Source organism: Callorhinus ursinus, unplaced genomic scaffold (assembly GCF_003265705.2).
Source record: "Callorhinus ursinus isolate GAN/ISIS: 27379988/994484 unplaced genomic scaffold, GSC_fseal_2.0 scaffold25, whole genome shotgun sequence".
In the NCBI taxonomy this organism is placed as follows: Eukaryota; Metazoa; Chordata; class Mammalia; order Carnivora; family Otariidae; genus Callorhinus; species Callorhinus ursinus.
Genome location: NW_027397087.1, coordinates 40,326,685 through 40,351,565, shown reverse-complemented (window position 1 = coordinate 40,351,565; position 24,881 = coordinate 40,326,685). Strand labels below are relative to the sequence as shown.

Below are 24,881 nucleotides of genomic sequence, written 5' to 3'. Positions count from 1 at the left end.
GCTGAGGGACGTCGCTGCAGTGGCTAAGCGGGGGGTGGAATCCTACCAGGACAGTGTGGTCTCAGGACCCTTGGGGTCACAGAAAGACTGGGGGTGCCTGAGTGCGGCAGAGCTCCCAGGTTTCGAAGCGGGGAAGCCGGCTGCAGAGACAAAGCCGAGGCGCGGGCTCTCAGCTCGGGGTTGCCATAAACTGTGATCCGCGGCCCAGTCGGGCCACTGCTCCTCCAGCAGGGACCCAACAAGCGGCAGAGCCAGGGAGACTCCCCTTTCTCCCCCGGGAGGAGCGGCGCCGCAGGGATCTGCTGGGTTTGGAGACTCCGTGCGGGGTCGGGCGCCAGAGATACAAACGTTCAGTCACAGGCCCGGTGACCATGGAGTGCGGCCGGAGACCAGGGAGACGGGACTGACTGCTTTTCTCTGGGGGCGCACTGAGGAGCGGGGCCGCGAGTTCTCAGCTCCTCCGGGTGGAGATTGGGAGGCCACCATTTTTGCCCTGGTCCTCCAAAGCTGTACCGAGAGCTTGCAGGGAACAAAAGCTCCTGAGAGCAAACCCGAGCAGCTTGCTTAGCCCAGACTGACAAGGGCGGGGCAATTCAGCCTCTGGCAAAGACATCTGGAAACCATGGCAACAGGCCCCTCCCCCAGAATATCAGCACAAACAGCCAGCAAGCCAAGACCAAGTTTACCGATCAAGAAGAACGGGAGAACTCCAGCGCTAGGGAATTACTGCACATAGAATTCATGGCTTTTTTTTACCATGATTCATCAGTTCATCAAAGTTAATTTTTTTAACTTTTTTTTTATTTTTCTTTTTCCCTTTTTCAACCAACATCTTATCAATCCCTATTTAAAAAAAAAATTTTTTTTATTTTTCATTTTTAGAGTCATATTTTATCCCTTCATAGTAGTTACCCTTATTTTTGGCGTATATATATAAGTTGTTCTCTCTTTAAAATTTAGAGATACAGTTTCTTCTAACACATCAAAATATACCCTAAATCACTAGTGTATGACTTCGTTCTAGTCTCCTGCCTGATCACATTCTCTCCCTTTTTTCTGTTTTTTTTAATCTTTTCTTTTTTCAAACAAATTATCAATTCCTTTTATAAAATCTTTTATACTTTTCATCTTTACAGTCATCTTCCATCCCTTCATTGTATCAACCCTTATTTTGTACATATATGTCTTTCTTCCTTTAAAATTTTAGGAGGCACTTTTTTCTAACAGACCAAAATATGCCCAAAATCTAGTGTGTGGCACTGATCTATGTACTAGCCTGATCATATTTGATCATTTTCTCCTTTTTTTGTATTGTTCTGCTTTTGTTTTTATCTTTTTTTTCTTTTTTTTTCTTTCTTTTTTCTTTCTGTCCCTTTCTTTTCCTCTGGTTTCAGGTCTTTTCTGATTTCTATACAGTATATTTGCTGGGGACGTTGTTAACCTGTTAGCATTTTGTTCTCTCATTCACCTATTCTCCTCTGGACAAAATGACAAGACGAAAAAAAATCACCTCAGCAAAAAGAACAAGAGATAGTATCGTCAGCCAGGGACCTACTCAATACGGACATTAGTACGATGTCGGACCTAGAGGTCAGAATCATGACTTTAAAGATACTAACTGGGCTTGAAAAAAGCGTGGAAGTTATTAGAGAAACCCTTTCTGGAGAAGTAAAAGAACTAAAATCTAACCAAGTCAAAATCAAAAAGGATATTGATGAGGTGCAATCAAAAATGGGGGAACTAACTGCTAGGAAAAATGAGGCAGAAGAGAGAATCAGCGATATAAAAGACCAAATGATGGAAAATAAACAGGCTGAGAAAAAGAGAGATAAACAACTACTGGATCACGAGGGTAGAATTCGAGAGATAAGTGATACGATAAGACGAAACAACATTAGAATAATTGGGATCCCAGAAGAAGAAGAAAGAGAGAGAGGGGCAGAAGGTATATTGGAGCAAATTACAGCAGAGAACTTCCCTAATATGAGGAAGGAAACAGGCATCAAAACCCAGGAGGCACAGAGAATCCCTCTCAAAATCAATAATAATAGGTCAACAGCCCGACATCTAATAGTAAAACTTACGAGTCTCAGAGACAAAGAGAAAATCCTGAAAGCAGCTCGGGAGAAGAAATACGTAACCTACAATGGTAGAAATATTAGATTGGCAACAGACCTATCCACAGAGACCTTGCAGGCCGGAAAGGACTGGTAAGATATCTTCAGAGCACTAAACGAGAAAAATATGCAGCCAAGAATACTATATCCAGCTAGGCTGTCACTGAAAATAGAAGGAGAGATAAAAAGCTTCCAAAACAAACAAAAACTAAAGGAATTTGCAAACACGAAACCAGCCCTCCAAGAAATGTTGAAAGGGGTCCTCTAAGCAAAGAGAGAGCCTAAAATCAGCATAGATCAGAAAGGAACACAGACAATATACAGACACAGTCACCTTACAGGCAATACAATGGCACTAAATTCGTACCTTTCAATAGTTACCCTGAATGTAAATGGGCTAAATGCCTCAGTCAAAAGACACAGGCTATGAGATTGGATTAAAAAACAAGACCCATCGATATGCTGTCTGCAAGAGACTCATTTTAGACCCAAAGACACCCCCAGATTGAAAGTGAGGGGGTGGAAAACCATTTACCATGCTAATGGACACCAAAAGAAAGCTAGGGTGGCAATCCTTATATCAGACAAATTAGATTTTAAAACAAAGACTGTAATAAAAGATGAGGAAGGACACTCTATACTACTTCAAGGGTCTATCCAACAAGAAGATCTAACAATTGTAAATATCTATGCCCCTAACACGGGAGCAGGCAATTAATAACAAAAGCGAAGAAACACATTGACAACAATACAATAATAATGGGGGACTTTAACACCCCCTGACTGAAATGGACAGATCTTCTAAGCAAAATATCAACAAGGAAATAAAGACTTTAAATGACACACTGGACCAAATGGACTTCACAGACACATTCAGAACATTCCATCCCAAAGCAACGGAATACACATTCTTCTCTAGTGTCCATGGAACATTCTCCAGAATTGATCACATCCTAGGTCACAAATCAGGTCTCAACCGATACCAAAAGACTGGGATGACTCTCTGTATATTTTCAGACCACAGTGGCTTTGAAACTAGAACTCTATCACAAGAGGAAAATTGGAAAGAACACAAATACATACAGGCTAAAGAGCATCCTACTAAAGAATGAATGGGTCAACCAGGAAATTAAAGAAGAATTAAAAATATTCATGGAAACCAATGAAAATGAAAACATAACTGTTCAAAATCTTTGGGATACAGCAAAGGCAGTCCTGAGAGGAAAGTATATAGCAATACAAGCCTTTCTAAAGAAACAAGAAAGGTCTCAAATACTCAAATACACAACCTAAACCTACACCTAAAGGAGCTGGAGAAAGAACAGCAAATAAAGCTTAAACCCAGCAGGAGAAGAGAAATAAGAAAGATCAGAGCAGAAATCAATGAAAGAGAAACCAAAAGAACAGTAGAACAGATCAACGAAACTAGGAGCTGGTTCTTTGAAAGAATTAACAAGATTGATAAACCCCTGGCCAGACTTATCAAAAAGAAAAGAGAAATGACCCAATCATGAATGAAAGAGGAGAGATCACAACCAACACCAAAGAAATACAAACAATTATAAGAACATATTATGAGCAACTCTATGCCAGCAAATTAGACAACCTGGAAGAAATGGGTGCATTCCTAAAGATGTATCAACTAACAAAATTGAACCAGGAAGAAATAGAAAACCTGAACAGACCTACAGCCACTAAGGAAATTGAAGCAGTCATCAAAAATTTCCCAAGAAACAAAAGCCCGGGGCCAGATGGCTTCCCAGGAGAATTCTATCAGACATTTAAAGAAGAATTGATACCTATTCTCCTGAAACTGTTCCAAAAAATAGAAATGGAAGCAAAACTTCCAAACTCATTTTATGAGGCCACCATTACTTTGATCCCAAAACCAGACAAAGATCCCATCAAAAAGGAGAATTACAGACCAATATCCTTGATGAACATAGATGCAAAAATTCTCATCAAAATACTAGCCAACAGGATCCAACAGTACATTAAAAGGATTATTCACCACGACCAGGTGGGATTTATCCCTGGGCTGCAATGATGGTTTAACATCTGCAAATCAATCAACGTGATACAATACATTAACAAAAGAAAGAACAAGAATAATATGATCCTCTCAATAGATGCAGAAAAAGTATTTGACAAAGTACAGCATCCTTTCTTGATCAAAACTCTTCAGAGTATAGGGATAGACGGTACATATCTCAATATCATAAAAGCCATCTATGAAAAACCTACAGCGAATATCATTCTCAATGGAAAAAGCTGAGAGCTTTTCCCCTAAGGTCAGGAACGCGGCAGGGATGTCCACTCTCACCACTGCTATTCAACATAGTATTAGAAGTCCTAGCCACGGCAATCAGACAACAAAAAGAAATCAAAAGCATCCAAATCGGCAAAGAGGAAGTCAAACTCTCACTCTTTGCAGATGATATGATACTGTATGTGGAAAACCCAAAAGATTCCACCCCAAAACCGCTAGAACTCATACAGGAATTTAGTAAAGTAGCAGGATATAAAATCAACGCACAGAAATCAGTGCCATTCCTATACACCAACAATAAGACAGAAGAGAGACAAATCAAGGAGTTGATGCCATTTACAATTGCACCCAAAACCATAAGATACCTAGGAATAAATTTAACCAAAGAGGCAAAGGATCTGTACTCAGAAAACTATAAAATACTCATGAAAGAAATTGAAGAAGACACAAAGAAATGGAAAAATGTTCCATGCTCATGGATTGGGAGAACCAACATTGTGAAGATGTCAATGCTACCTAGAGCAATCTACACATTCAGTGCAATCCCCATCAAAGTACCATCCACTTTTTTCAAAGAAATGGAACCAATAATCCCGAAATTTGTATGGAACCAGAAGAGACCCCAAATAGCCAGAGGAATGTTGAAAAAGATAAGCAAAGCTGGTGGCGTCAGAGTTCCGGACTCCAAGATCTAGTACAAAGCTGTCATCATCAAGACAGTATGCTACTGGCACAAAAACAGACACATAGAGCAATGCAACAGAATCGAGAGCCCAGAAATGGACCCTCAACTCTATGGTCAACTTATCTTTGACAAAGCAGGAAAGAATGTCCAATGGCAAAAAGACAGTCTCTTCAACAAATGGTGTTGGGAAATTGGACAGCCACATGCAGAAGAATGAAACTGGACCATTTCCTTACACCACACACAAAAATAGACTCCAAATGGTTGAAAGACCAAAACATGAGACAGGAGTCCATCGAAATCCTAAAGGAGAACACAGGCAGCAACCTCTTCGACCTCAGCCGCAGCAACCTCTTCCTAGAAACATCGCCAAAGGCAAGGGAAGCAAAGGCAAAAATGAACTACTGGGATGTCATCAAGATAAAAAGCTTTTGCACAGCAAAAGAAACAGTCCACAAAACCAAAAGACAACCGACAGAATGGGAGAAAATATTTGCAAATGACATATCAGATAAAGGGCTAGTATCCAAAATCTATAAAGAACTTACCAAACTCAACACCCAAAGAACAAATAATCCAATCAAAAAATGGGCAGAAGACATGAACAGACATTTTTCCAAAGAAGACATCCAAATGGCCAACAGACACATGAAAAAGTGCTCAACATCGCTCGGCATCAGGGAAATCCAAATCAAAACCTCAAGGAGATACCACCTCACACCAGTCATAATGGCTAAAATTAACAAGTCAGGAAACGACAGATGTTGGTGGGGATGTGGAGAAAGGGGAACCCTCCTACACTGTTGGTGGGAATGCAAGCTGGTGCCACTACTCTGGAAAACAGTATAGAGGTTCCTCAAACAGTTGAAAATAGAGCTACCATACAATCCAGCAATTGCACTACTGGGTATTTACCACAAAGATACAAATGTAGGGATCTGAAGGGGTACATGCACTCCAATGTTTATAGCAGCAATGTCCACAATAGCCAAACTGTGGAAAGAGCCAAGATGTCCATCGACAGATGAATGGATAAAGAAGATGTGGTATATATACACAATGGAATATTATGCAGCCATCAAAAGGAATGAGATCTTGCCATTTGCAATGACGTGGATGGAACTGGAGGGTGTTATGCTGAGTGAAATAAGTCAATCAGAGAAAGACATGTATCATATGACCTCACTGATATGAGGAATTCTTAATCTCAGAAAACAAACTGAGGGTTGCTGGAGTGGTCGGGGGTGGGAGGGATGGGGTGGCTGGGTGATAGACATTGGGTAGGGTATGTGCTATGGTGAGCGCTGTGAATTGTGCAAGACTGTTGAATCACAGATCTGTACTTCTGAAACAAATAATGCAATATATGTTAAGAAAAAAGAAAAAGAAGAAGATAGCAGGAGGGGAAGAATGAAGGGGAGTAAGTCAGAGGGGGAGACGAACCATGAGAGACGATGGGCTCTGAAAAACAAACTGAGGGTTCTAGAGGGGAGGAGGGTAGAGGGATGGGTTAACCTGGTGATGGGTATTAGAGAGGGCACATTCTGCGTGGAGCACTGGGTATTGTGCGCAAACAAGGAATCATGAAACACTACATCAAAAACTAATGATGTAATATACGGTGATTAACAGAACAATAAAAAAAATTTAAAAAAAAAAGAAATACTATATTTTGGAGGCCCTGTGAATTTTTACTAGAGTATCACAAACTAGACTTAAGACCCATTTATTACATTTTTTATTGTATATACCCAGAATACCCAGAAGTGTGGTGGAAACAAAAAGCATATGACATGGTCTTCATTAAAGATGTTTCCAATTTGATTAAAAACACAAACCACCAAACACTTCTACATAAGAAACAGATCATGACCAAATTTCAATGTAGACACTCATTAACAAAGAAAACCACAGAAGATACCTGAATCTTTAAGCAAATACATCACTAGGAAATCTGCCTTACTTGTCCATCACTAGGAACAATTACATCTGTAAACTCCCCAAATTGTTCAATTTCATTTATTCATTACTTTATTGGAGGATAACTGGTATAAAGAAATTATGCTTAGTTCATATTTTCACTAGCACCTAATGAAATGAATAGCAAACAAGCATAAAGACTTCAATCCCATAATCAATAAGTATAGCATTCCAACTAATCTGAAATAGTGTAAGAAATGTTCATCTGAGATATTAGTGCATATAAAAACTAAGAGAGGGGCGCCTGGGTGGCTCAGTCAGTTTGAGTGTCTGACTCTTGGTTTTGGCTCAGGTCATGATCTCAGGGTCGTGAGACTGAGCCCCATGTTGGGCTCCTGACTCAGCAGGGAGTCTGCTTGAAATTCTCTCTCCCTCCCCCTTTGCGTCTCCCCTCACTCGCACTCAAGCATGCATGCGTGGTCTTGCACTCTCTCTTGCTCTCTCAAATAAAATCTTAAAAAAAAAAAAAACTAAGAGGACTGCAGAGATAAGCCATATGAGAGCTAATTATTGTTAGTTCTAATATTATCATTACCAATGCATGTTGTAATTTGAGCTCGGTGGCAGTACATCTTCATGGATTACCTTTGCAAAGCATCATTTACATGACTGTGCCTCTATTAAATATTTAAAAATAGTGAGGAAAAGAGGTATGGTATAGTGCAACTGCATGATAGTGTAGCTAGATCCCACTCAAATGATTGTCTCATCCTCTCCTGAACAGGAAATAAGAAGCTTCCTGCCTAAGAACACTGGACAGGATTTTCCTGGGATACAACCCTTTCAGAAAATCCATTTCCTAAAGATTTCTCTGTTTCCCAAGAATATCAGCTCAAACTCTTTGATTTGTCCAAGGGGCACCAGTAAATTCCTATTAGTTTTCACCAAAGAAACAAAACTTGATTGTTATTCAGTAAACATTACGAATTCGATGTTTACCTTTTTAGTGTTCTTGCCTTGTTTTATTCCATTATCCTACTTTATAACTGCAATATATTTAATTTTTTATGGGAATCATGAAAAGACAAGGAGGTATCTGCCTAACGTAATTGTGGAAGGAGTCATTCCAACAAGAATCCTGAGTCTGATATGCAGCAGAGCAAATTGATAGAAGAGCTGAAGCCTGCTATTGGAAGACATGGTCGGAATACTAGGAAATAGGGATTGAGCAAAACCTTGACAGGATTCATGGACGGGATTATAGCAAGTGAATAGGATTCAAGATGAGGCAATCTATACACAGGCTGAAGCCATAAGCATGGTTAGAAAGAGACAGAGGATCTGGAGGTCTAACATGTTGCCACAATCAAGAATTGTAACCAAATTACTGGCACCATGAAATGAGGCCTGGTCAAAACAACAGAGAAGACAAAACCAGAAGCATTTTTTTCTAAGATTTATTTATTTATTTGAGAGAGAGAGAGAGAGCTTGGTGTGGGGGGCAGAGGGAGAGGGAGAGAGAGTCTTAAGCAGACTCCACACTAAGTGCAGAGCCCGATATGAGGCTCAATCCCACAACCCTGAGATTATGACCTGAGCTAAAACCAAGAGTTGGACGCTTAACTGACTGTGCCACCCAGGAAGCTCAAAAACCAGAGGCATTTATAATGGGCCTCATCATCTTAATAGGAGACTAGTTGACTAAGCCTTTCCTGAGATGGTTGTCTAGGCTAACCCTTTCTACCTTTTCAGAGAGAAAGTTAAATTTCCAAGTCTGTATCATCATCCCTCTATGATCCTTTCTCAGCCATGTTTCTTATCCAGGGTATAAGTGGCATAGAGGTTAATCAAGAATCTGTGACACATCATTTCTAGGTCATAATCATCTTTAAGAATTTGATGAAAGTTCATGGAGCACTGGGTGTTATACGAAAACAAGGAATCGTGGATCACTATATCAAAAACTAATGATGTATTGTATGGTGACTAACATAACATATTAAAATTAAATTTAAAAAGGAATTTGATGAAAGTTATGGACTCTCTACTCAAAATATACATGAATAAAATAATTTCAATATCTTCAGGTGATCCACAAACATAGGTCTAGGAACCCTAGGTTTAGAATCCCTACTCTAGACATTTTCCAAGACAGACCACACATCAGGCCACACAAATGAAATCTCAATAGGTTTAAAAAGATGGACATCACACAAAGTATCTTCTCCAGTCAAAACAGGATAACATTAATCAGTAATTAAACTAAAACTGAAAAATTCACAAATTTGTGGGAATTAAACAATACACATTTAAACAACAAATGGATCAAGGAAAAAAGCCACAAGGGATATTAGAAAATAGAGACAAATGAAAATAACACAATATACTAAAATTTAGAGGACATAGCTAAAGCAGGACTCTGAAGGAAATTTATAGCTATAAATGCTTACATAAAAAAAAGATCTCAAATCAAAAACTTAACTTTATAGCTTAAGAAGCTAAAAAAGAACAAACTAAATCCAAAGTTAGCAGAAATAATGAAAATTATAACATTAATAAAGAAATCAGAGAATACAACAGTAACAAAAAATAATAAATGAAACTAAAGTCAGTTCTTTGAAATGATCAACAAAACTGATAAACCGTTTGCAAGATGAACTAAAAAAGAGAGAAGATTCAAACTACTAAAATCAGAAATGAAACTGAGGATATTACCACCAATTCTACAGCAATAAAAAGGATCATAAGAGAGTACTACGAATAACTGTTTGCCAACAGCTGGATAACTCAGATGAAATGGACAACTTCCTAGAAACACAAAACCTACCAAAACTAAATCTTTTTTTTTTAAGATTTTATTTATTTGACAGAGAGAGACACAGCAAGAGAGGGAACACAAGCAGGAGGAGTGGGTGAGGGAGAAGCAGGTTTCCTGCAGTGCAGGGAGCCCAATGTGGGGCTCAATCCCAGGACCCTGGGACCATGACCTGAGCTGAAGGCAGACACTTAAGGACTGCACAACCCAGGCGCCCCCCCCCAAAACTAAATCATGAAGAAAGAAAATATCTGAATAAACTGGTAACAAGTAAAGAGACTGAATCAGTAATCAAAAAATCTCCCAAAAAGGAAAAGCCCTGAAGCTGATGGCCTCACTGGTGAATTCTACCAAAAATTTAAAGAACTAATACCAATCCTTCTCAAAGTTTTCCAAAAAATGAAAGAGAAAGTAATCCTTTGTAACTTATTCTATGAGGCCAACATTACCCTGATACCAAAGCCAGACAAAGACACAAGAAAATAAAACTACAGATCAGTAACACCTGTGAACATTGATGCAAAATTCTCAACAAAATACTAGCACACAGAATTCAGCAGCATATTAAAAAGATTATACCCCATGACCAAATGGGATTTATTCCCGGACTGCAAAGAAGGTTCAAAATGCAAAAAACAGATCAATGTAACCTACCATATCAACAAAATAAAGGGAAAAGAACACACAATCATCTCAATTCAAGCAGAAAAAGCATTTGGCAAAAATCAACACCTTTTCATGATAAAAACATTCAAGAGATCCGTAAATTGTGTAAGACTAATGAATCACAGACCTGTACCCCTGAAACAAATAATACATTAGGTTAATAAAAAAATTAAGAATAACATAAATAAATAATAAGATTTTTAAAAACACTCAGCAGATTAGGAATGGAAGCAAACTACCTCAACACAATAAAAGTTATATATGAAAAATCCACAGCAAACATTGTACTCCATGGTGAAAGAGTGAAAGCTTTTCCTCTAAGAGCAAGAACAAGGCAAGGAGGTCTGCTTTCACCACTTCCATTCAATATAGAACAGGAGGTTCTTAGCCAGAGGAATCAGTCAAAAGAAGAAAGAAAGAAAAGAAGAAAAGGAAAGGAAAGAAAAGAAAAGGAAAGGAAAGGAAAGGAAAGGAAGAAAGGAAGAACGGAAGAAAGGAAGAATGGAAGAACGAAAGAACGGAAGAAAGAAAGAAAAGGCATGCAAATTGGAGGGAAGAAGTAAAATTGTTTGAAAATGATATGATCTTATATAAAGTCTAGACTCCACAAAAATACCACATAAACAAAACCTGTTAGATCTAATAAATAAACTCAGCAAAGTAGCAGGATACAAAGTCCAAAACAAAAATCAGCTACATTTTTATATACTGACAATGAACAGTATGAAAAGAAATTATAAAAACAATTCCATTTACAATAACATCAAAAAGAATATAGTACTTAAGAGTTAAGCTAACCAAGGGGGTGAAAGTCTTGTACAATAACTACAAAAACATTGCTGAAAGAAATTAAAGAAGACATAAAGAAATTAAAATACATCCCATGTTCAGTGAAGACTTAATTAAAATGTCAATACTACCCAAAGCAATGTACAGATCCAATGCAATCCCTATCAAAATCCTAATGATGTGTTTTACATAAATAGAAAAACCCATCCAAAAATTCATATGAAATCTCAAAGGAACCCAAATGCCTAAAACAATCTTGAAAAAGAAAACAAAGCTGGAGGACTCACACGTCCTGATCTCAAAACTTACTGCAAAACTACAGTAATCAAAACAGTATGGTACTGACATAAACATACAGACCAAAGGAATAGAAAACCCAAAAATAAATCCTCACATATCTGGTCAAATGATTTTTTTTTTTTTTTTTTAGGATGAGAATCATATTTATGCACTGAAAACATCCTTGACAATAGTCATCATTTGCATTTGAGGTAAGTACAAAGGCATAATCCTCTGAAAGAGTATTTCTGATGTAAAGAGGAATGAATAGTGTGTGGAAAGGGATGTTCCATTCTCTCCCCCACTCATGCCTCCAAGTGCTATTCCTGCCTCACCGCTTTTGATTCCTTCTCAATGAAACCACTGAGAAAAGAGAAAACAGAAATGGCAATAATGAACCAGATACAAAATTTTCCAATGAAGACCGTAATAACTTTAAAATGGGCATTTTTAAACTTTAGTCATTATTGTAGTATATGGCAAATATGGATTTGTTGGCTTCTTTTTCCATGAACCATCAAAAGTCTTGAAAGCTTCAGAAGGTGGTCTTCCTGAAGTTCAAAGTATTTTATTTATTGAAGAATGGATTTCACTATTAACCTTACCTGCTTCATATTCTGTTGGCTACTGTACCAATATAAATTTAGTCTTCATAGATAAAAAAAATACTTTTTCATAGCAGCAGGTCTATCCATTATTGTGAAGTTTGCTTTCAAGGGAATTTGATGTTCCATCATGAGTTAAATTATCTCCTCCCAAAGTAACTTCATTTGCAAAATGTCAGTAAAGTTCCTAGTTCTCTATTAAAATTCGAACCACTCTGTCATATAAATACAGTTAGATGGTGAAATCTAACCACCTTCATGGCAGTCATCAAAAACCGGGCAGAGTCCACACGGGGCCCGGAACAAACCCGTGGGTGGGATGATTGGATTGACTGCTCTATACAGTTTCATGAGTCCGTCTACACTGCCAACCGTGCCTTCTTTTGCAGCAATGATAGTCATCTCCACTTTCCCATCATAAATGAGTGTATTTAAGATCGTTTCAATGTCCTCCATGGACAACTCTACCTTACTGATCCCCAATTCACAGATATACTTCCACACTTCATGTGATGAGACAAATGAACTATTTCTTTGTATCATTGGATTCTGTTTGCTTTCTCGTGCTGTTTCTGCCTTGGTTTGTAGGAATTTAAAGCACTGTTGGTTAGGCACCTCTACAAATTCTGACTCAAAATCCTGGTCACTGTACCAGGCTCCACCAGTCACAGACCGGTCTGGTTGCAGGTTATAGAGCATATATACTTTCTTTCTTGAGGCTGCCACAGACTTAACAGCTTTGATAAGCTTTTTACTTTCCAAATTCTTTACAATTTTGTTAATTTCTGTTAATGGCAAATTGCTTTTGTATCGGGTATCTCTGCTCCATATTCCTTTATTTCCTACATCCTCCATGATTTGATATACCAGTTTGTCTTGGTTATCTGATCCTTTCATTTTACCAGCATTCTGAGAATCCTTTATTCTATACAGAAGTCCTGTATTGCTCCTTAAGAGATCCAACTGACCCATGCACAGCAATCTATTGATGGCCACTGCCCACTGCTGGGCTTCTATATGAGGCATTTCATTCTGAATTACTTGGTCTGTGATTCCATGAGGGAACTGGTGACATAATTCTATAATCCTGTTTTCTATTTCGACCGGATCCGCGTCGGGCAGCTGCACCTTCACTTTCACCTCAACCATGACTGCCCAGTTCCTGGCCCCTGTGGGGAGAGACGCTTGGGGTCGCCAGATAGCCAGTCCAGGAACCAAGGAACCGGGAATAGGGTGGTCAAATGATTTTTGACAAGGGTTCCAAGATCATTCAGTGGCGAAAGGACACTATTTTCAATAAATAATGCTGGGAAAATTGGACAGCATTATTTACAAAAGAATGAAGTTGGACCCTTACCTAACACCATACACTAAAATTAACTCTAAATGGATCAAAGACCAAAAGGTAACACATAAAACTATAAAGATCTTAGAAGAAAACACAGAGCAAAAGCTTCATGACAGTGAATTTAGCAATGATTTCTTGGATATGATACTAAAGCCACAGACAACAAAATAAAAAATATACAAATTGGACATCATGAAATGTTTAAACTTTTGGGCATTGACAGACATTAATTCAGGGTAAAAAGGCAACCCAAAGAATGAGAGAATATATTTATAAATCAAGTATCTAATGAGGGATTAACATCCAGAATATATAGAGAACTCCTAAAACTCAAAAAGAGAAAACTTGATTAAAAAAATGGGCACTGGGGTGGAAATCTACTTCTTCTAAAGCCATCCAAGAAACGCTTCTGTCTCCTACTGCCCCTCTCTTGGTCTGGGGGAAAAAACTTTTTTCTGCGATGGACACGGGTTTACATACATGGTTTACATGAGATTCATGCTAAATATGTAGTTTACTCCCTTTTCCATATTTCTTTTCCTGCTGCTGTCTACACTGCTGCTATGGTTTATGATTTCAACTTGAACATTACTCGGCAAAAAAAAAAATACTGCAAAGAGCCCCTCTCTGAAAGCTCAGGGAATACTGCAGAAGAGGTGGGCTCCTAAGATTTTAAGAGTCGAATTTGAGGGATGGAGTATACAAACCAGATTAATGTGATCTTGAACTAATCTGCCATGATGACCACTCTGTGACCTGAAGCCTTCTTTTTTGTTTTTTAATTTATTTTTCTTATGTTATCTTAATCACCATACATTACATCATTGCTTTTTGATGTAGTGTTCCATGATTCATTGTTTCCATATAACACCAAGGGCTCCATGCAGTATGCGCCCACTTTAATACCATTCACCAGGCTAACCTATCCCCCCACCCCCTTCCCCTCTAGAACCCTCAGTTTGTTTCTAAGAGTCCATAGTCTCTCATGATTCGTCTCCCACTTCGATTTCACCCCTTCATTTTTCCCTTCCTGCTATCTTCTTCTTAATTTTTAACAATGTATTATTTGTTTCAGAGATACAGGTCTGTATTCAACAGTCTTACACAATTCACAGCGCTCACCATAGCACATACCCTACCCAATGTCTATCACCCAGCCACCCCATCCCTCCCAACCCCCACCACTCCAGCAACCCTCAGTTTGTTTCCTGAGATTAAGAATTCCTCATATCAATGAGGTCACATGATTCATGTCTTTCTCTGACTGACTTATTTCGCTCAGCATAATACACTCCAGTTCCATGCATGTCACTAAAAATGGCAAGACTTCATTCCTTTTGATGGCTGCATAATATTCCATTGCATATATATACCACTTGTTCTTTATCCATTCATCTGTCAATGGACATCTTGGCTCTTTCCACAGTTTGGCTATTGTGGACATTGCTGTTATAAACATCACGGTGCACGTACCCCTTCAGATCCCTACATTTGTATCTTTGGGGTAAATACCCAGTAGTGCAAATGCTGGGTCGTATGGTGGCTCTATTTTCAACTTTTTGAGGAACCTCCATACTGTTTTCCGGAGTGGCTGCATCAGCTTGCATTCCCACCAACAGTATAGGAGAGTTCCCCTTTCTCTGCATCCCCACCAATCTGTTGTTTCCTGACTTCTTAATTGTACCCTTTCTGACTGGTGTGAGGTGGTATCTCATTGAGGTTTTAATTTGGATTTCCCTGATGCCGAGCGATGTTGAGCACTTTTTAATTTGTCTATTGGCCATTTGGATGTCTTCTTTGCAGAAATGTCTCTTCACGTCTTCTGCCCATTTCTTGATTGGACTCGTTCTTTGGGTGTTAAGAAGTTCTTTATAGATTTTGGATACTAGCCCTTTAACTGATACGTCATTTGCAAATATCTTCTCCCATTCTGTCGGTTGTCTTTTGGTTCTGTTGACTGTTTCCTTTGCTGTGCAAAAGCTTTTTATCTTGATGAAATCCCAGTAGTTCATTTTTGCCCTTGCTTCCCTTACCTTTGGCGATGTTTCTAGGAAGAAGTTGCTGCGGCTGAGGTCAAAGAGATTGCTGCCTGTGTTCTCCTTTAGGATTTTGATGGACTCCTCTCTCACATTTAGGTCTTTCAACCATTTTGAGTTTATTTTTGTGTGTGGTGTAAGGAAATGGTCCAGTTTCATTCTTCTGCATGTGGCTGTCCAATTTTCCCAACACCATTTGTTGAAGAGACTGTCTTTTTTCCATTGGACATTCTTTCCTGCTTTGTAGAAGATTAGTTGACCAGAGAGGTGAGAGTACATTTCTGGGCTCTCAATTCTCTTCCATTGATCTATGGGTCTGTTTTTATGCCAGTACCATAGTATCTTGATGATGACAGCTTTGTACTACATCTTGGAGTCCGGAACTCTGACGCCACCAGCTTTGCTTATCTTTTTCAACATTCCTCTGGCTATTCGGGGTTTTTTATGGTTCCATACAAATTTTAGGATTATTGATAGGGATTACATTGAATGTGTAGATTGCTCTAGGTAGCATTGACATCTTCACAATATCTGTACTTTTAATCTATGGGCATGGAACGTTTTTCCATTACTTTAGTTCTTCCTCAATTTTTTTCATAAGTATTTTATGGTTTTCTGAGTACAAATTTTTTGCCTCTTTGGTTAGATTTATTCCTAGGTATCTTATGGTTTTGGATGCAATTGTAAATGGGATCAACTCCTTAATTTCTCTTTCTTCTGTCTTGTTGTTGGTGTATAGGAATGCCACTGATTTCTGTGCATTGATTTTACATCCTGCCACTCGACTAAATTCCTGTATGAGATCTAGCAGTTTTGGGGTGGAGACTTTTGGGTTTTCCACATAAAGAATCATATCATGTGCAAAGAGTGAAAGCTTAACTTCTTTGCCAATTTGGATGCCTTTTATTTCTTTTTGTTGTCTGATTGCTGTGGCTAGGACTTCTAATACTATGTTTAATAGCAGTAGTGATAGTGGACATCCCTGCCGTGTTCCTGACCTTAGGGGGAAAGCTCTCAGTTTTTCCCCATTGAGAATGATATTCGCCGTGGGGCTTTCATAGATGGCTTTTATGATATTGAGATATGTACCCTCTATCCCTATACTCTGAAGAGTTCTGATCAAGAAAGGATGCTGTACTTTGTCAAATGCTTTTTCTGCATCTATTGAGAGGATCCTATGGTTCTTCTTCGTTCTTTTATTAATGTATTGTATCACGTTGATTGATTTGCAGAGGTTGAACCAACCTTGCAGCCCAGGGATAAATCCCACTTGTTCGTGGTGAAGAATCCTTTTAATGTACTGTTGGATCCTATTGGCTAGTATTTTGGTGAGAATTTTTACATCCATGTTCATCAAGGATATTGGTCTGTAATTCTCCTTTTTGATGCGGTCCTTGGGATCAAGGTAATGGGGGCCTCATAAAATGAGTTTGGAAGTTTTCATTCCACTTCTATTTTTTGGAACAGTTTCAGAAGAATAGGTATTAATTCTTCTTGAAATGTTTGGTAGAATTCCCCTGGGAAGCCATCTGTCCCTGGGCTTTTGTTTGTTGGGAGATTTTTGATGACTGCTTCAATTTCCTTAGTCGGTATGGGTCTGTTCAGGTTTTCTATTTCTTCCTGGTTCAGTCTTGGTAGTTTGTACATCTCTAGGAATGCATCCATTTCTTCCAGATTATCTAATTTGCTGGCATATAGTTGTTCGTAATATGTTCTTAGAATTGTTTGTATTTCTTTGGTGTTGGTTGTGATCTCTCCTCTTTCATTCATAATTTTGTTGATTTGGGTCATTTCTCTTTTCTTGTTGATAAGTCTGGCCAGGGTTTTATCAATCTTGTTAATTCTTTCAAAGAATTAGCTCCTAGTTTCGTTGATCTGTTCTACTGTTCTTTTGGTTTCTAGTTCATTGATTTCTGCTCTGAGCTTTATTATTTCTCTTCTCCTGCTGGGTTTTAGCTTTATTTGCTGTTCTTTCTCCAGCTCCTTTAGGTGCAGGGTTAGGTTGTGTATTTGAGACCTTTCTTGTTTTTTGAGAAAGGCTTATATTGCTATATACTTTCCTCTTAGGACTGCCTTTGCCCCATCCCAAGGATTTTGAACAGTTGTGTTTTCATTTTCATTGGTTTTCCATGAATATTTTTAATTCTTCTTTAATTTTCTGGTTGACCCATTCATTTTTTAGTAGTATGCTCTTTAGCCCCATGTATTTGAGTTTTTTCTGACTTTCCTCTTGTGACTGCATTCTAGTTTCAAAGCATTGCGGTCTGAAAATATGGAGGGAATGATCCCAATCTTTTGGTTCTGGTTTGCGACCTAGGATGTGTTCTATTCTGGAGAATGCTCCATGGGCACTAGAGAAGCATGAGTATTCTCTTGCTTTGGGATGGAATGTTCTGAATATATCTGTGAAGTCCATTTGGTCCAGGGTGTCATTTAAAGTCTTTATTTCCTTGTTGATCTTTTGCTTAGATGATCTGTCCATTTCAATCAGGGGAGTGTTAAAGTCCCCCACTATTATTGTATTGTTGTTGATGTGTTTCTTTGTTTTTGTTATTAACTGGCTTATATAAGTGGCTGCTCCCATGTTAGGGGCATAGATATTTACAATTGTTAGATCTTCTTGTTCGATAGACCCTTTAAGTAGGATATAGTGTCCTTCTTCATCTCTTATTATAGTCTTTGGTTTAAAATCTAATTTGCCTGGGCGCCTGAGTGGCTCAGTTGGTTAACCGACTGCCTTCAGCTCAGGTCATGATCCTGGAGTCCCTGGATCGAGTCCCGCATCGGGCTCCCTGCTCGGCAGAGAGTCTGCTTCTCCCTCTGACCCTCCCCCCTCTCATGTGCTCTCTCTCTCATTCTGTCTCAAATAAATAAATAAAATCTTTTAAAATAAATAAATAAATAAAATCTAATTTGTCTGATATAAGGATTGCCACCCCAGCTTTCTTTTGGTGTCCATTAGCATGGTAAATGCTTTTCCACCCCTTCACTTTCAATCTGGGGGTGTCTTTGGGTCTAAAATGAGTCTCTTGCAGACAGCATATCGAAGGGTCTTGTTTTTTTATCCAATCTGATAGCCTGTGTCTTTTGATTGGGGCATTTCGCCCATTTACATTTAGCATAACTATTGAAAGATATGACTTTAGTGCCATTGTATTGCCTATAAGGTGACTATTACTGTATATTGTCTGTGTTCCTTCCTGGTCTATGTCTTTGCCAGAGGCAGAATTGACCCGCCCTGGCCGGGTCTGGGCTAAGTAATCTGCTCGGGTTTTCTCTCGGAAGCTTTTGTTCCCTGCAAGTTTTCTGTACAGCTTCGGAGGACGAGAATGAAAATGCCGGTCTCCCAATCTCCGCCCCGGAGGAGCTGAGAACTCGGGCTCCCACTCCTCAGGGCGCCCCCAGAGAAAAGCAGTAAATTGCTCCCATCTCCCTGGTCTCTGGCCACACTCCGTGCTCACCAGGCCTGTGACCGAGTGTTTCTATCTCTGGCACACGACCCCGTGTGGTGTCTCCAAATCCAGCAGATCCCTCCAGTGCGCTCCCATGCTGCTCCTCCCAGGGGAGGAAGGGGAGTCTTCCTGGATCTGCTGCTTGTTGGGTCCCTGCTGGAAGAGCAGTGGCCCGACTGTGCCACAGATCACGGTTTATGGCAACCCCGAGCTGAGAGCCCGTGCCTGGGCTCGTCTCTGCAGCCAGCTTCCCTGCTCCGATACCTGGGAGCTCTGCTGCACTCAGGCACCCCGAGTCTTTGTGTGACCCAAGGGTCCTGAGACCACACTGTCCCAGCGAGGGTTCTGCCCCTGCTTAGCCACCGGAGCGACGTCCCTCTGTGGAGCGGACTTCTAAAAGTTCCGATTTTGTGCTCTGCTGCTCTATCACTTGCCGGTAGCCGGCTGACGGAGGACCCCTCCCTCGTCATCTATCTTCCTGAATATCGCCTTGGATTCACTTCTCCACATGCATGTCCTAACTTCCAGAAAGTGGTCCCTTTTCTGTTCAGAGAGTTGCTGTGTTCTTTTCTTCGATCTCCTGTTGAGTTCGTAGGTGTTCAGAATGGTTTGATCCCTATCTAGCTGAATTCCCAAGACCAGACGAAATTTAGGTCTCGTACTCCTCCGCCATCTTGCTCCTCCCCCCGACCTCAAGCCTTTTTAAGCAAGCCCCTCCCCACTTTCTTTTTGCTTAACCACACCCTCAAGTACACCCTTGGGGCATAACATTCATGCACTGCTCTGGAGATATGACTGTTACTCCAAGCTTCTAGAGCTACAAAAGCAGGTCTTATAGGAGGTATGGTTAGAGGTTAGAAGTTAGAGACCTACTAATCTTGCAGCTGCCCAAGACATGCTCCTCTTTGTAAATCCTGTTAATAAAACCTGTCTTGTTAAAAAAAGAAAAAAAAAAGGGAGGGGGGAATAAAGGACTTAAATAGACATATCGCCGAAGTTTTACGAATGGCCACTATGCATGTGAAAAGGTGTTCAAAATGACTAATATTTAGGGAAAAGCAAATTAAAATCAAAGGAGATAAGGAGATATACCCTCTTATACCCATCAGGACAATGACTATCAAAAACGTAGAAAACAACAAGCATTGGCGAGGATGTGAAGAAACTGAAACTCTTGTGAACTGCTGGAAGGAATGTAAAATGGCACAGCCGCTGTGGAAAACAGCATGGTGGTTTCTCATAAAATTAGAAGTATAGTGACAAATGATCCAGCAATTCCACTTCTGGATATATACCCAAAAGAACTGAAAGAAGGGTCTTGAAGAGATATTTGTACAACCATGTTCATAGCAGCATTATTCAAAACAGCTAAAATGTGGAAGCAAACCAAATGTCCATAAACAAATGACTGGATAAGCAAAATGGGATATATACATATAATGGAATATTACTCAGCCCTAAAAAGGGAGCGCATTACACTAAGTGAAATAAGCCAGTCACCAAAAGACAAATACTGTATGATGATTCCATTTATATGGTTACCTAGAGTAGTTAAAATAACAGAGACAAGAGTAGAATGGAGATTGCCAGGAGTTGAGGGGAGGAAGAAATGGAAAGTTATTATTTAATTGGAATAAAGTTTTAGTTTTAGATGATGAAAAGTTATGAAGTTATGGAGATAAGGGTGACGGTTGTACATTATGAAAATATTTAATACCATTAAACTATACACTTAAAATGGTTAATACAGTAAGTTTTACGTTATGTGTATTTTACTACAATCTCTAAAAACTGGTGAAAAAATAATCCCTAGAGATTGAATAAAAAGATCTTTAAAAAAAAATTTTTAGGGGTGCCTAGGTGGCTCAGTCGTTAAGCGTCCACCTTCGGCTGAGGTCATGACACCAGGGTCCTGGGATCGAGCCCCGCATTGGGCTCCCTGCTCCGTGGGAAGTCTGCTTCTCCCTTTCCCACTCCCCCTGCTTGTGTTCCCTCTCTCGCTGTCTCTGTCTCTCTGTCAACTAAATAAAATCTTTAAAAATAATAATAAAATAAATAATAAATAATAAATTTTATTTATTTAGTTGAGAGAGAGAGAAAGCACAAACAGGGGGAGCAGCAGGTAGAGGGAGAAGCAGGCTCCACACTGAGCAGGACCTTGAGGTCATGACCTGAGCCAAAGGCGGATGCTTAACTGATTGAGCCACCCAGGTGCCCCTGAGGAAAAAGATCTTATTTAAATTTTTTCTTCAATCTTGGTATTTACTTTTCCCATATTTCTTTTCATAAGCCTTAGTCCTCCAAATACATGTCCCATCAATAGAACAAAACACTTACACTCCACCAACAGTTGTCATAATAACATGCTCATGCCTAAAACTGTATCTCTTAGAACTCCCAAACAACAGTTGTTTCCATAATAACAGGAAATACAAACCAAAAGAGAGCTTTCAAGAAATTAAAATGGCAGTTTCCTCAGCTCCACACTTATCTAATCCCAATATGCAGATATCCCAATGTTTAAGGCAATGATGTCCAAATTACTTATAGCTCTCTGGACTTTATAAAAAATTCATGTCTGAAAATGAAATGGATAGAAAGGCCCCCAAAATGCAATCATGTACCTAATGAATTCAAACAAAATGACATAAGGGGGAGATGAATTTCACCCTCCAGACACTATTTTTGTGCCAAACTGACTTGAACAAACATCTACTTTCAAAGATCCTACTCCATTTCCTCTCTTTAAAAGCAACAGGTGGCTGCTACTGAGATCAAGTTTAACAAAGTCACAGAGAATAGCTTATTTACCCTAATGCATTATCCAAGTTCCCAAATGAGAGACACTAAATCCATTTTCAATAAACAGTTCCCAACTGAAATCCCAAAGCCTCCCAAATTCTAAGGAAATGCTAGAATTTGGGTTTGGAACCTGAGGATTTGGCTCTCCTAAACTACTTTAATTCTGAACTCTTTAAAATACATATAATACAGTATAGAGGCAGGTTAGCACTGATTATAACAAGCCTGGAAGAGTCAATTAAGACCATATAGTAGGAGGTTTTAAAAGCCAACACAAGCAGTCTATTCTGGATTCAGAAGGCTATGGAGATAGAACCAATAAAAACTTTACAGCAGGGGAATAATATGATCAGAACTGTACTTTACAAAGATTAATGTCATTGGTAAAAAGATCTGTAAGGGGGGAAAAAACTAGAGGGGGGCATACCCAAAAAAAGACAACAGTTCACCTCATAGTCATAAGGGTTTTAAAATGCAACATACTGACACTAGGAAAGAAGGAGAGAAGTTTGTGATTAGAAAAGAAAAAAATGCAAAAGATGAATGGATAGGAACTTTGTAGCTGACAAAGAAGAGAAAACATGGCTGACTGGGAGAACAGTAGTTTCATTAGCAGAAATAAAGAAATCAGTAAGAAATACTTTAAAAGTATGCAGAGGGAGCTTGGGAAAATGGCAGAGTAGGAAGACTCTGAGCTTATCCCATCCCACATTTACTACAAGGTATCATCCACATCCAAGTGAGAACTATCCAAAGACTGGAAGAACAAACTCCACAGCTAAATATAGAAAAAGCTGCTGCATCTGAAAGGTTAGGAAGATCAGAAAGGCAAATGGAGGCTGTCCAAGAGAGGGAGGGAGCTGCACACACAGTGCAGAGAAATGTACCCTTGCACCACACAGCTCACATGGGTAAGACTTATTTCCATAACCTATGGCTTTAAAAACCAAAGGGGCTCGGGGTCCTGGGATTGACCCCTCCATCAGGCTTCCTGCTCAGCGGGGAGTCCGCTTCTCCCTCTCCCTCTGCCTCTGCCCCTCCCCTTGCTTGTGTGCTCGCTTGCTCTCTCTCTCTCACTCTCAAATGAATGAATTAAAACAAAAACAAAAACCCAAAGGGGCTCAATTTCATGAGTTTGTAAAATCAGTGGGACTTCAGACCTGGAGCTTAAAAAGTCAGCTGTCTCAGCACTGGGCAAGCCCAAAGGGTGAGTGAAAGCTGGGTTGCTACCCTTAGACAGCAGCCTGTGTGGAGGCAACAAAAAAAATGGCAGTTTACATAACACCAGCAAATGGGAGACTGATCTGTTAATACTGATTTCAGACTGTGTTAGCAGACTTCTTTGATTTCTGTTTTCCACAGTGGCTGTACCATTTTACATTCCTTCCAGGTAGGTGACAGGTGCCATTTTTCTCCCCCACCTACCAGCATAAAAACAGAGCTACCTACAGGAGGTGAGGCTGCACAGACACCTGTAGTCTCAGCCCAGGGCTCTGGGCAAATTTTGTAAACCTGCATGCTGTGCCCAGCAGCCAGATACACAGCTGCCACATTACGACCCACCCAGCAGCAGCACCCATCCACACACCCCCAGCTACTATCACTCACTAAGCCCAGACATCAGGTTCACAGCTGCCACCTCGCACCCAGCAAAGTGTCCCCAACCATCTTCGTGCGTGCTACACACTCCTGGCGACCCCGGCCACAGTCCCTAGCTGCCACAGTGCTTCTGGGGATCCAGCATAGGACTAGTTGTGCAACACAAATTTTGCTAACACTGCCATCCTGCTCCCAAATTCCCCTGTGGGCTCGCTTCCTCAAAGCTGGCCTCCCTGGGCCCCACTAATGCGACAGAGAGCAGGCACAGTCCACACAGGAAGAAAGTCAGCGTAGACAACTACACTGAAAGGAAAAGTGCTCAGACACAACAGCAGGACATAAGCAACACACACAGGATATTCTGAAGTGCCAGGTTCTGGTGAGCAGGGGACATTGCACTACAGGACACTCCAGGACTTCCTCTTCATAAAGGCACTACTTTCAAGAGCAGAAGACATGGTTGATTTTCTTAACACACACAAACAGACAAAATGAGGAGAGAGAGAATTTATCCCAAATGAAAGAAGAAAAGCCACAGTCAGAGATCTAAGCAAAACAGATATAAATAATGTGTCTAATAGAAAATTTAAAGCAATGACCATAAGGATACTGGACTTGAGAAAAGAGTGGAAGACATGAGTGACACAGGATAAGGAATAACATAGCAGATATAAAGGCTCAATAAATCAAAGGAGAAACAAGCTTAATGGAATGAATAAAAGGGTGGAAGAGGCAGAGGAAAAAATTAGTGACCTAGAAGACAAAGTAATGGAAAATAATCAAGCTAAACAAAAGAGAGAAAAAAGAATTACACAAAACAAGAATAGACTTAGGGAACTCAGTGACTCCATGAAAGATAATAACGTTAGTATTATAGGAGTCCCAGAGAAGGAGAGAGAGAAAAGGGGGCAGAAAATGTATTTGAGGAAATAATAGCTGAAAACTTCCCTAATCTGGGGAAGGAAATGGATATCCAGATCCAGGAGGCACAGAGAACTCCCATCAAAATCAGCAAAAGCAGACCCACACCAAGACGTACTGTAATTAAACTTATAAGATACAGTGATAAAGAAAAAATCTTGAAAGCAACATGACAAAAGTCATTAACTTACAAGAGAAAACCCATAAGGCTAGCAGCAGATTTTTTAACAGAAACTTTGCACACAAGAAAGTGGCACGATATACTCAAAGTGCTGAATGGGAAAAGTCCACAGCCAATAATACTGTATCCAGAGCAAGGCTATCATTCAGAACAGAAGGAGAGATGGAGTTTCCCAGACAAACAAAAACTAAAGGAGTACATGACCACTAAAATCACCCCTGCAAGAAATATTAAAGGGGATACTCTGAGTGGAAAGGAGAAACCAAAAATGAGAGTATACGCTTAGGAAACAAAAAAGCAGTGAAGCGGTGACTGGATGGCTCAGTCAGTTAAGCATCTGCCTTCAGCTCAGGTCATGATTGCAGGGTCCTAGAATCAAGCCCTGCATCAGGCTCCC

At 39.8% G+C, this 24,881-nt stretch overlaps 1 protein-coding gene and 1 pseudogene across 4 annotated transcripts in view; both read right to left on the bottom strand.

The window, feature by feature from the left end:
- Nucleotides 1-24,881, bottom strand: part of SCAPER (S-phase cyclin A associated protein in the ER) — a 539,023-nt gene that overhangs the window by 465,334 nt on the left and 48,808 nt on the right. The window lies entirely within an intron of this gene.
- Nucleotides 12,281-13,348, bottom strand: LOC112833012 (DNA-directed RNA polymerase III subunit RPC6 pseudogene; annotated as a pseudogene).